The sequence below is a fragment of the Papilio polytes genome, unplaced genomic scaffold (assembly GCF_000836215.1).
Source record: "Papilio polytes unplaced genomic scaffold, Ppol_1.0 DF821289.1, whole genome shotgun sequence".
NCBI lineage: Eukaryota > Metazoa > Arthropoda > Insecta > Lepidoptera > Papilionidae > Papilio > Papilio polytes.
Genome location: NW_013527915.1, coordinates 5747067 through 5759605, shown reverse-complemented (window position 1 = coordinate 5759605; position 12539 = coordinate 5747067). Strand labels below are relative to the sequence as shown.

General features: G+C 32.1%; 1 protein-coding gene across 1 annotated transcript in view; it reads right to left on the bottom strand.

Moving 5' to 3' along the window:
• LOC106109156 overlaps positions 1–11707 on the bottom strand; it is a 93510-nt gene extending 81803 nt beyond the window's left edge. The window contains exon 1 of the mRNA XM_013290560.1: positions 11394–11707. The gene's annotated coding sequence lies outside the window, so the exon portion shown is untranslated. The remainder of the gene's footprint in view (positions 1–11393) is intronic.
• Positions 11708–12539: the final 832 nt, after the last annotated feature.

The window sequence follows — 12539 nt, the reverse complement described above, 5'->3', positions numbered from 1 at the left end:
TCCACTTCCCTGTACATTTTGAACTTTCTGACGTTACTATTCAAACGATTTTAGAATAACAATGTGAAATAATAAAAATAGGTAAATTACAAAAAATAAAATGTTGTTATACAAATAGCTTTGTATGCTAAATAATAATAAATTATTGCCACAAAAGTAGCGTTCTAGTTCCTTGATTGCCAGTTAGCCTATACACTTACAAACTGACACGTGCAAGTAGCTTGGATGTAAAAGCGCTAGCTACTGTCATTTGTATTCTCTAATTAAGGGCCAAGAGCAAAATATAGCCTATGTTAGTCACCGATAACGTAGATTTTCAATGGTAAAAGAATTGAAATCGGTCCAGTAGTTTTTGAGTTACTTCAATACATACAAAATCCAAAAATACATTTTTTTCCTCTTTATAACAGTATAGGTTAAGATAATCTTTCGCGTTTATAACATTAGTAAGATTAAAATGTGTCGGATTACCGGACTTTTCAGAGAAGATACATTAATTTTAAGTCGATCAATAACGACAATGATCGAAAAAAAAAATAATGAATCGCAGCTATCCATTATATTGGAATTATAAAAAGTAGAGATAGGAATCTACAGAGCTCTTGAAAGTTAAGTTACAAAAAGTCGGTGACCAATCTTGTAATTGAGCGTGCGAAACTTATCTAACCTCGGTAACAGCTGTGCAATATTATTCACCAAGAAATAAAATCAGGACCAGTCAATAAGGATACTTCATTACGTCATAAAAATTTCATACCAAGGTATACGGTTCTACGTTTCATAATACAATAACTTACTTATATTGTGTTCATATTTAAATTAATCCAAAAGTATTGCATAATAGAAAATAAAACGTTTACACATTTTACTAGTTGTACCAATTTCTCGATTTGTATTTGACAAATATCTGTAATTAGAAAATGACTCACTTCTTAACATTCACTCGCAGTCGGAAACTATTGTTATTTTTACATTATTATTCTAATAAACATTGATAGATAATTTAACAAAAAAATATGAGTGATGTTATAATAGTTATTAGTTATTGGGAAAAACTTTCGAGTAATTATAAAGTGTTATTCAGTTTGAGATTGGATAAAGGCGAAGGTTGTTGCGAGGTCAGATAACTGCGCAAGCGGTGACTCGATCTCAATATTATATGGACAAACTTTAAATACAAATCACACGTACACCTACGCGAAGACATATGTCTTGCGAACCGGCGACACCATTTCCATTTTCGCATAGTTCAACGTTCAACTAATGCTCACATGGTTTTAATGGCATATTTAGTTGCTCGGAGTCCGCAACACATTGTGTCTTCGATGTCATTGCACTTACATAAGTGGACAATCGTGATTAATGTTTGGGCGGTTAACAAATGTAACAAATTGTTAGGTAACTTTGGTTAAATTAATTTTTTATTCAATAGACACATGTCGTATTATACGTTGATGTTTATATCATGGATTATGTTACAATATAGAGCAGAGCATAGTATCTTCCGTGTTACCGTTACATAGCAAGGATTCTATACGAGGTGTTACCTTCCTACATGTCAGCCTGATTATAACTGACAATTATGTACTTAGAAACCTTATATCACTGACAAATACGATTCAAAATATCATACTTGTTACATATAGTTGTAGATTTTTTGCAACAAATGTTACGATTATGTTATGAAAGTAAGTGAGCGTTGACAGGATATCCTAGTAAGCCTTATACCAACCAAATTGATGATATAAAAAGCACTTGAAACAAATAAGCATGCATGTATAAATGTATGAACAAAAGGCGAAAGAATACCAGTAAACTTTACTTAGATATGATACATAGTAAATAGGCGTAAGTTATGTATATGTATATAGATGTATTAATAGTTTTTGTTATATACCTTTGATGAGCAATAACTTGGAGGTTACAGAAGTACTCAAATATTCACATTGTCTCGGCATCACCCTTGACACCGTATAGCGTATGTAGGCGTTCGTGACAAACATTATTTTATTTTCATAGCGTTCTGTAATCAGTTACTTGTAAATAACGCAAAACGTATTCATCGACATGTTATAAAACTAAGTTATGTCTCGCTAATCTAAAGGCTGAGTTGCCAACACTTTTTTCTATTCTACCTGCAATTAATTTTTTATACTACGACAAATTGTTACAAAGCAAAGATATGTATAAATTGCATACACATTTTATTTATAACGTCGTTATCGTTAATCTAACTATATTTTCTATGTATTCTATGTAGATAACATATAATTATGGTTGGTTGGTCTGTATGTAGTATCAAATGAAAATTTTCAGATTTCGCGAAGACGATGTAATTGCGTTGCTGATAACGAAAATCGCATGTGAACATTTTTGCTGTCTGTCCGCAAGTCAAGTTTGTTTCGGGTAATCTCCCAAACGGCTGTACTGATTTTAGCGAAACTTTCACTGGAGGGTAATTAAATTGGACGGGATTAGATTATAGTTAGGCTACTTTAAATTCCGCGCCTTCAAAATGGCGACCGATTTTGACAGGACTTTGACTAGAAAGTAGCTGGTAGATGTTTGATGAACGCGGGATTTCTTTTAATTCTGCAAAAACGAAATTTTTGGGCGGCAGCTTGTTTAAAAATAAAACACTTCTGATTAAATAGAAGTTTTACCGTTTTTGAATGATTATGTGAAATATCTGTTATTGGTTTGAACCATAAACCGCAACGATGTAGTTCACTGCTTCAAGTATCGTTAAAGTGTCTTACGTCACGACAAGCTGCGGGCATACGTGTGGTCGCGTGTACGAAACAAATCGGACGTAAAATACGTCCGTACGCGTTCGTTTGCGCCATTCACTTTCACGTCGCGCGACGCTCGCCGGGGCGGCGCGGCGCGGGCGCACCAATCGTACGGAAAGTAGGCTGCAAATACATACACACCGGTTTCTCTCTTGAGAAATAACTCAAAATCACTCATTGTGTATCACTGTATTAACCTCGCAACTCCCAGTTGAAGAGCCAAGCTTTCCTCATCACATACCGAACTGTTTACGCATTCCGAGAAAGAAACAGTGTTATGTAAATATGCCAACGCCATTCCTGCACACACAAGTGTTTACTATTTGCCCATATGTGCACACAAGTCCCCGCAAAACGCAGGTAGACCCAACTAGAACTAAGGTCGGGTTAAGACGATCACGAAATAAATTTTAATCTATGTTTATTCGCTACTCGTGTCAAGGTGGATCTTTAGAAATCTGTAAACATCAATGTGAAGGTTCATTGTTAATCTAGCAAGGTTTTTGATTTGTATTTAACTTAGCACTATAACATCGAAGATTCCCATTTACATTATTCAATTCCAGCACTGGAATTTTTTATTGAAAATCATGAGTTACAAGTTATACCTTAGAACTAAATTATTCCATAGTCTGAATAAGATTCGATTACTATTATTTGTTAAATATGAAAGGATCCTTAATCAATAAAATGCTTAACTAGTGGTTAAGTTTCATTGCGTAAATGAATTTATGCATAAAGCTATCTTGCTTAATATCGTTTAGACAACATAGCAACGAAAACATCCAAGAATCGTTATAAAAGGAATAATTAAGAACTAATTTATTATTGTTCGTACACAGATATATAGACATTTGTTACATATTAATATTTCGGACTGAACACTGTCTAAACTTGTTTACTAAGCCTTGAAATATTAATAAAAATATAAAATAAATCTTGAATACAAAAACTAAAATTTTCGTATTTCATTAGTTTGTAAAGAATCTAGTTTTATTCTGACCTTTATGATTCAAGTTCAATTTAGATGTGACATCATCGGTTCGAAAACAATTTTTTCATCTATACATAGATTACAGAATATAGACAATTTTATATAAATTACAGTTACGGTGAATGTAATCACAGTGTAACGATAAATAATATAGATAATCTATAGTAATGGATACAATGTAGCGAGCGTAGTGGTCGTATCGTTTAGAACGGGACCAATAGTAGAGGTAGCGGGACAATGGTACGCTTGTACACTTGTAGCGGAGTCACAAACAATTGTTAATACATTCCACAGAAGCGGTGTGTGAATTATAATACAGTTTACAAGTTTCCTGAATCATTTTAGTCGCAATTAAAAATTAATAATTTAGTTGTAATAAAAATTATTACAACTTATCTTTTTAAGAATCACTTCGACTTTAAATTTCGTGTGATTTTAATTCTTTTTTTATATTAACAGAAAAATACTCTATGCCAATATTATAAAGAGGAAAAATTTGTATTTTGTATGTATTGAAATAACTCAAAAAATACGTGGCCGAATTTAAAAATTGTTTCACCATTAAAAAGCTATATTATCACTGAATAACATAGGCTATGTTTTTATTTATTTTTTATTTTCTCGGGGAAGAAGTCGCAAGCAACAGCTAGTATATATTATTATGAACGCAACCAAAATGCACTGGATACTAAAAATTTTTAAGTCCAATGCACATATCTATAGGAACTTGGCAATCAATTGAAATATGGAAAACATCACTGTTGGTTGACAAAACGTTGTCGTCTGACATTTAAGTTAAGTACTTAAGCACTTTGTTCTGCTGTTTTTTGTTACATCAATCACAATTTAAAGTAAATACTTAACGAATTAATAGCAAAAACGTACATCTACCGAATTACCTCTTAAGGTTAAATATAAATTTAAAGATAAGGATAAATTCTATGAAATTCAACAATTAATTTCGACAATCCGTTTCATACGTCTTTGAAAACAAAGTAACAAGTGTTTATATGTAAGAAAAATATGTCATAGATTTTTGAACAATATTTATTGTCCTAATTATTCTACACAAATATTACATAGAGATAACTGTTGATTGTCAATCAAGTAATTGTTAAATTCATTGAGGATTTATTCCTAAACTTTTTCATAAATAATTTTATAACAAAATATTGATAACAGAATAAAAAAATGTGGATGTTGATACTAATACGAAGTAAATTATGATAAAATTCATTTCTCTTAATGATTATAGGAACGAGTTTAGTATTGATGAGTTAAATGATTTATATCTATCGTGATAAATGATAAGAATATTGTAACGGACGCTGCTTTATTGCTATCGACCACAACATTAATTGTAACACTAATTACAACAACCGACATTTGATTTACTATTGATGAACAAAAACTCAAGGAAATGTAACTGTATGACTATAAAATGGTATTAAATCATCTCTATCAAAAATAAATATATAAAACTAGTTATTTTTTCAATCTTACGATAATATAATTTCACGTCAACAATTAGAAAACAATAGACATGCTGAAATTAAATTAAATAAAAAAAATCTTAACTTGTGTGTGATCATTATATCTTAACATCGTTTGAAACATTAAAACCAAACACTAACGTTGTTATAAAGTACGAACAAACCGAAAATTGATCGTCACATTATAGATTTCTAATTCATTGCGTGTTAAAAAGACAACAGAGCAGTTTTTACAAAAAAAAAACTACTAACTGACCACCGCGTTTTTATCTGACAAAGAAATCTTGACACAAAGCAATGGCTGACAACTAATGCTTCGTGTGTGTGTTTTCAATGACAATATAGAAACGGACTAGACAACCGTTGTTCTATTAAATAAATTCAACCATTTCTTGCTGGATTTAACTAAAGGTAAAGATGGCAATCACACATGTGCACCGTCGTAAATCTTTATGAGAGCATATTGACTCACTAATGTACACACGCAAAACGAACATTACAAGTTTAAACTTATTGTGCGATTTGATTTGTTAAGAATACGCGAGCGTGACAGGTCCTGTCTTTTAAAAATCAAAGCGTGTATTCGATAGTATTTATTAAAGGAGAAAGAGCGCTTCGTAATATGTCCGAGTTCCGGTGACGGCGGCGCAGTGGCCGGACGTCGACGACCGGGGTGCACGAGGAATAATCAAATAGCCGACATGGCTACCAGTTAATATGCCACCGACCGTTCGTGCGACCCCAAAGTCCTTGAAAGTATTAGAACACTTGAAGTTGTCATTTAAACTGCCGCTGCTTGGATAGTTATATAGTAGAGTTTCAACATTTAAGAAATTGTGTTGAAGAAGAGTCTTCATATAAAGTATCAGGTTTTCTATATGCTTTTCAGAGATGAATTTTTTACTAATAGCAAAAATCTCTGTACAAAATTCCAAGTAATAAAGTAATTTTGTAATAGTTACAATTAATTTAAGTTTTAAATATGCAATAATTACGATGCCGTTAGCGTTTTACCTGTAAAAGAATTATTTGACAGTAATTTATTTTGTAGTTTTAATAAATTTAATCTTGCGCTAATCAAGAATATTAAGTATTTTTACACAACACATTTAAGCGTAAGTCGATTAAATAAACAAGATGCAAAAGAATGCATTTATGTAACTATTTTAAATAAAATCGAACAGGAAATTAATTTATGCGTCATTTCACGGAAGTATCTACATATATGTATGAGTATAAGGTTTTATAAAACATTTCAGTCGTGATTACATAGAAGAACCTTTAAGTAAAACGTGAAGTGACTTTAAGTACGGCATATAGCAAGGCCTATATTTGTATTTGTTATTTTTATTTTATATCTTTTTAACATATGTGTACTAAAAATACTTAAAGGATATTTTTTACATAACAACAAGTAAAGGGCAAATTAACTCCAGGAAAATAGAAAATATATCACAATCAAAACAATATTCATGGAATTTTACATAATTTTGACAAAAATAAATATGTTTTCATTTCATATTTTAAATATGTATTACATTAGACCAAAAAAATTAAGATAAATCTTTTCAAAATGAGAAGTTTTAACGTAAAAATTGTTTAGTTCAGATTATCTCATTTTCTACAAAAAAAGTAACATAGACATAAAAATTAATTATTCCAGACTTAAAACATTTGTGGCACAAAATTTTACATTCAGTATCAAAATCTAATGAGGGAATTACATCAACATACAGAACTGCAAATTAAATTTAATTAAAAAATGCAAGGTAGAATTTAAAATGAGTGATCATTTACTTGATATGTTTGACGTATTATAAATTAAAACCAAGAACCACAAATATGTAATTAGGCGGCATGCGTGACGGTAATTATGTGTATAACTAAAAACGTTGTTTGAAATATTTGATTGTTTAATCGATCCTCTTTATCACAAATTACTAACGATAATTGAGTTTTATTGAAGAGCCAATGTCTTGTGTGAAGGCAAACCGTCACGCTTGCTGTGAACAGCTCGGACTAAAAAATTCCAAACATTTATTGCACTTTCATTTACCAAGTGAATGGTAATTTTATTAACTCGGTAAATAATAAATGAAACAAGTTGTGTGAGTTAACCCTGATTATACGTTTATAGAATACATAGTATAGTTTATTATATGAAAACAAAACAAAAACAACAGTAAAAATCAAGGTTGTCACTTGCGGAACATTGGTAGCAAACACGTCAGACCGCTAACGTAAGGTTGTGCTTTAAAGCCGAGGGACAAATTAATCAAACTTTTTTAAATCTTATATAAATATTTCGCACACCATTATTTTCAAATTAAACATATGTCATAAAAGTACTGCCAACTTTTTTAGTACTTTTTTAAATTGATATAGCATTATGTAGACTTAATCAAAGCAAGTATGTGCACAATATAACGTACGGTACATGAATCATCTGTTAGAATATGGTATGTCTTTTATTATTATAGTGGTATGGAATGACATAACGGCGCGGTGGCCGTCCGCCGGCTTGGGCGCCCACAGTCCGTGACAGGTGTACCCAATGGCATATCATTCTGTGCCATATGTTGCCGAACCCAGTGGATACGAATCTTTTTTTTTACTGTTTTGCGTCAAAATGCAGATTTTTCAATTATTCTATCCATGCCGAATAAACTGCAAGTTTTTGCTAGGATATGGTAGTAATAGTTGAACTACGACGACTACAAGGTTGGTTTCTCAACCATTAAATAATTGTAGATTTCAACTTTCATTTATATACTCGTATTTGTATCTCGAAATTTAAACAGTTATGCATATGTATGCAAGTATGTCGGAAGTTCAAGTTCTTATGATTCAAATTAACATTGACTACCGTAAGAAAAGTTTTCCAACATTAATAGTTATTAAACAGTACTTGAAAACTGTAATAATAATGAGCTTTAGGAACAAGGTGGGACTTACTATTTTTTTTTATAAATATGTTAGTAGATTTTTGTTGATTTACTAATATTTCGTTTAACCATTCCAACTAAGCTCTAGGCCAGGATTCGAATCATCGACCCGCAAGATCGGTAGTGGGTACCCCAAACCATTAGGCTTTTGGTGCTTGGCACTTTTGCAAATCAATTTTATTGCAAAATCTTTTATTAAACATTCCTATTAAAAGTACAGCATAAATTGTATTTAATTGATCAAGTCTCAGCGTGCGGTGAGATAATGTCTGTGTCGAAATGCTGAAGGAAAACCTTTTTGATCAGTTGTTGATTACAATTACAATTAACCGCTTTGTGGGAATAGATTGCGTTGAGAACAAAGAAGCCTTGAGGTATACATTTCTTGGTTTGACCATTTTGTAGCACAATCTCAAACTCTACCTTATTGTAACTAAATAAATAAAATCTTACTAGTAACTTGATACTTTAGAAGTTGATACATGTAGTGTTGATGCCATTACACTATTTATATTTAAAAATAAGTAATAAACGTCTACGGTGAATATTCGCGAATTCAATTCAAACACGAAACTTACTTATGAATAGAACTTTAAACCGGTTGTTAGAATAATTAAAAATATGTAAATTAACATCATAAAACTTGTTACTTTAGATACAGTTGGTTATGACTCAAATAAGTAAGCTAAAGAATTTAAATTAGAAGAAAATTATAAAGATATATGGACGTATACTAACCCATATTCTAATATATTTGCCGTAAAACGAAGGAATGTTGTAATTCCCTTGAATCTAAATTCATAGTTTTATTACAACCAATTTCGATTGTAGTTCGTTTAACGAAGCTATATCGTTATATTATTTTTTTATATATAATAAGATTTGTTGTAATAAGATTTACTTTTTGACTTTTAATTCATAAATGTACTTGATTATCAAGTTTTTACTTTTCAAAAACTATTGTCTTGTAAACATACCTACTAATTACCTAAAACTACCGAGCCTTCCTTAGCCCAGTTGTGTTGTGAACGTAGTTGTGTGAACTAATATGGAATGTCTCATCACCAGTAATTGGGTCTCCCGTTAACTTCACCAACCATGAAACTTAGCAGCCGTTTACTGTTATACTAAAGGTGTACTGTGAAGATATCATTGTTTTACTAGAGACGGTCGTTTACGATTTAGTTTCTAATTACTTTTTTATTCTTTTTCTCTTGTCGAGTTTCATGCCTTTAAACGACAAGGGCTTAAGGTAAATTCAAAAACTTAAATGATCATCATTTCCACTGATCAAATGCGATATTTTCTTGATATCAATTCTTTTATGTATTTAAACATCGTAAGAGATATACAGGTAAGGTCAGTGGAAGGAAAATCACAATTGTGGATTGCCAAATACAAGTGTGGATAGAATTTGAAATCAAGTCATCTTGAGTTTAAGTGAAACTTGATTACAAGAATAGTGTAGAAGTCATACCAAAACATATACAGTACCTAAATATTACAGCTTATAATACACTTATCAAACTATTTAAATAAATGTTCCTACTTAAATTGTTTCATCTATACTATTATAATAAAGCGTAACCACACACTTCTTTGTTGCATATTTTTGAATAATTATTTTTTTAATAAAAAGCCCTACACTTGCGTCACGCTTTAGGATATATATTTTCACGCCATTAAACTTAGGGGGTAAATATTTTAGATAAAATGCCTAATGTGGGAAAGAGACGACCATAATTTGCTGCCAACATCAAGGAAGCAAGGCTGTCATAATGTCATATCATTTTGACATTTGCAATTGACAATTTGACACATGTAAACAATAAAATAATTTTATGCTGATGAAATTGCACGGGAACAGCTAACAAGTTTATTTATACAGTTAAAGATTGACTTGGCAAAGCTTCACCTATACCCGGATATCTTATACGCTTGTTTAAGAAAATATGTTGAAACAGACATTTCTACATCAAAGATGCTTTAAGAATACATTACTCGGGTATGTATTGTTGTTTCTCTTACTCATTCTTTACACAAAGACTACTTTTTAAAGATGCACCGCACGAAGTATGCTAATGCAGACATATAAAGATGTCGCCTGTCCTCTCGCCAGGATCAAAGAAATACTTGCTTCTTGTGTTAATGTTAACAAGTGTTATTATTTACAAAAGCGAAGCTAAATATAGAATTAGCAAAAGTAATTTTTCTTTCATGCCAATAAAGAGGTGAAAGTCTACTTCACACAATACATCTAATTCGTCTATTGTTTAAAGATTTATTTTCCTTTAGAAATTAGTGAAGTAGGAATTTACAAACTATCTAAGTCTGTAAGAGAATACACAAAATGTAATCTATGATATGACATATGAATTTTATCTTAATCATATATACAAATTTTAAATCGCATAGTTTATTGGTATACAACTTTCAATTAAAGAAATAAACCATTAATTTTTAATTAAATAGCAGGCTTTCAAATTATTTTTCCAAAGTACAAAAACTTTTAGTTAGTACAACAAACATAGATTTAATTTTGTGTATTTTCTTACTGACTTAGATAGTTTGTAAATCCCTACTTCGTTAATTTAATCATAATTTTTGTATGTCATCAAACTCAAAAATAAAGTGAATTACGTAATTAATTGAATACCTAACAATTTAAACCAAATATGGACGTCGGATGCTGCCTTAGAATACTTCGAAATAGTTAATCTGTATATGGTAACAAGTATCTGGTCCGGCTTACATAAGCAAAGTGTTTAACGCCATCTAGTTGTTGAAGTGAGTGTGCGTAAATAGTTTTCCAATAAAAAGTGTAAACAGAAAAGATTTAACTAACAAGTTTTACAAATTTTTACTTAAGAATTGTTGGATTCAATAACAAAATTGTTCTAAGTTTTAATCTTGACATTAATGATAAATCCAATAAGAATATTATCAATTTAATATGTGTAACAGGAAAATTAGAATGTAGTAAGCTAAATAACTATGGTTACGAATATTTAGAAATGTATAGTTTTATTGTAAGAAATGAATGTATGTTAAATGAGATCAGAATAGAGCGTAGAGTGCAGTCGAAGGGGTCGTGCCGTGAGAAGTTACGACACGCGGCGCGGGCGCAGTCGCGGACGCAGCGGAGTGGCGGCAGCTCACAGATACCAACCTTGAGATCATCGGTGAGTGCGGGAGCGGTGGTGTACGGGGCTCATTCCTCCCGGTAGAAGCGATCCGCCTTCCCTCGCCGTCAGGCGAACAGCCGTTAGACTACACCGAGGAATTCGCAACGCGCCTTCGACAGTCGAATTTTCTAGTGATACACAATACGATTGTATGACTAAAATCACACTATCACAGCACTTCACCTACTCCAAAACTAGGAGCAAACCGTTCATTTAACGGGCACTCGACAGGTGGGGTAGCGACGAAGCCGGTCGTGTTAGCACGCACGACCAGATAGATGGCCGAACTGTGACTGCGCGCAGTGCGCTCGCAGGCTGCGGTGCACGCGCCTCCCCGACGCCCCGCGCAGCCCCCGCAGCTCCCCACAGCCCCAAGCCTGCCCCGCGCGCCGCCGCGGCCAGTGCCCGCAAAGCCTCGCCCTCTGACGCACCTCCCCGATCATAGAGCTTTTGCATGTCCGGTATCGGCTATACATATTAACGCTTAGAGGATTAATAATTTCCAATTATATATCTATACTTGATTCAGATAAGACAGCTGATAGAGATGTATGGAAGAGCAGCACATACTGTGCCAACCCTTCATAAGGGATAAGAGCAAGTTGATGATGATATCTATACTTAAAAACCGAATTGTACTCGAAAAATTGTCAGTTATGATGACTTGTATAATTATATAAACAACGGTCAATCTTGTTTATTTCAAAACTGTTTTAAAATCACAGTTTAACTCATTAATAATTAACAGTGTTATCAAAATAGCAATTATAACAATATTTTAAGTTTATTATCTACCACAAATTTAGTACATTACAAAACCATCATTAATGATAACTAGTTGTTTGTGTAAGAAAACGGTATTTAAGTTGATTTGTATCGTAAAATTTTACTAAAAATCCTTGAACTTAACCTCCGCTCCCTGTTCTATATTTAAGACATCAACGCGTGCCGTAAAATTGTCACTATTCTATAACGGCGATTTTTTTTTCCGTTTTTCTTATGCTAATGTTAATTATAACTACTATGTTTTAAAAACATAATATTTCGTAGTTTAGTAGTAAGTTTTTAATTATCAATCAGTAAGCGTAAATGTAACTTTCAGTAGATGCACCATATTTATGGAAATTTTT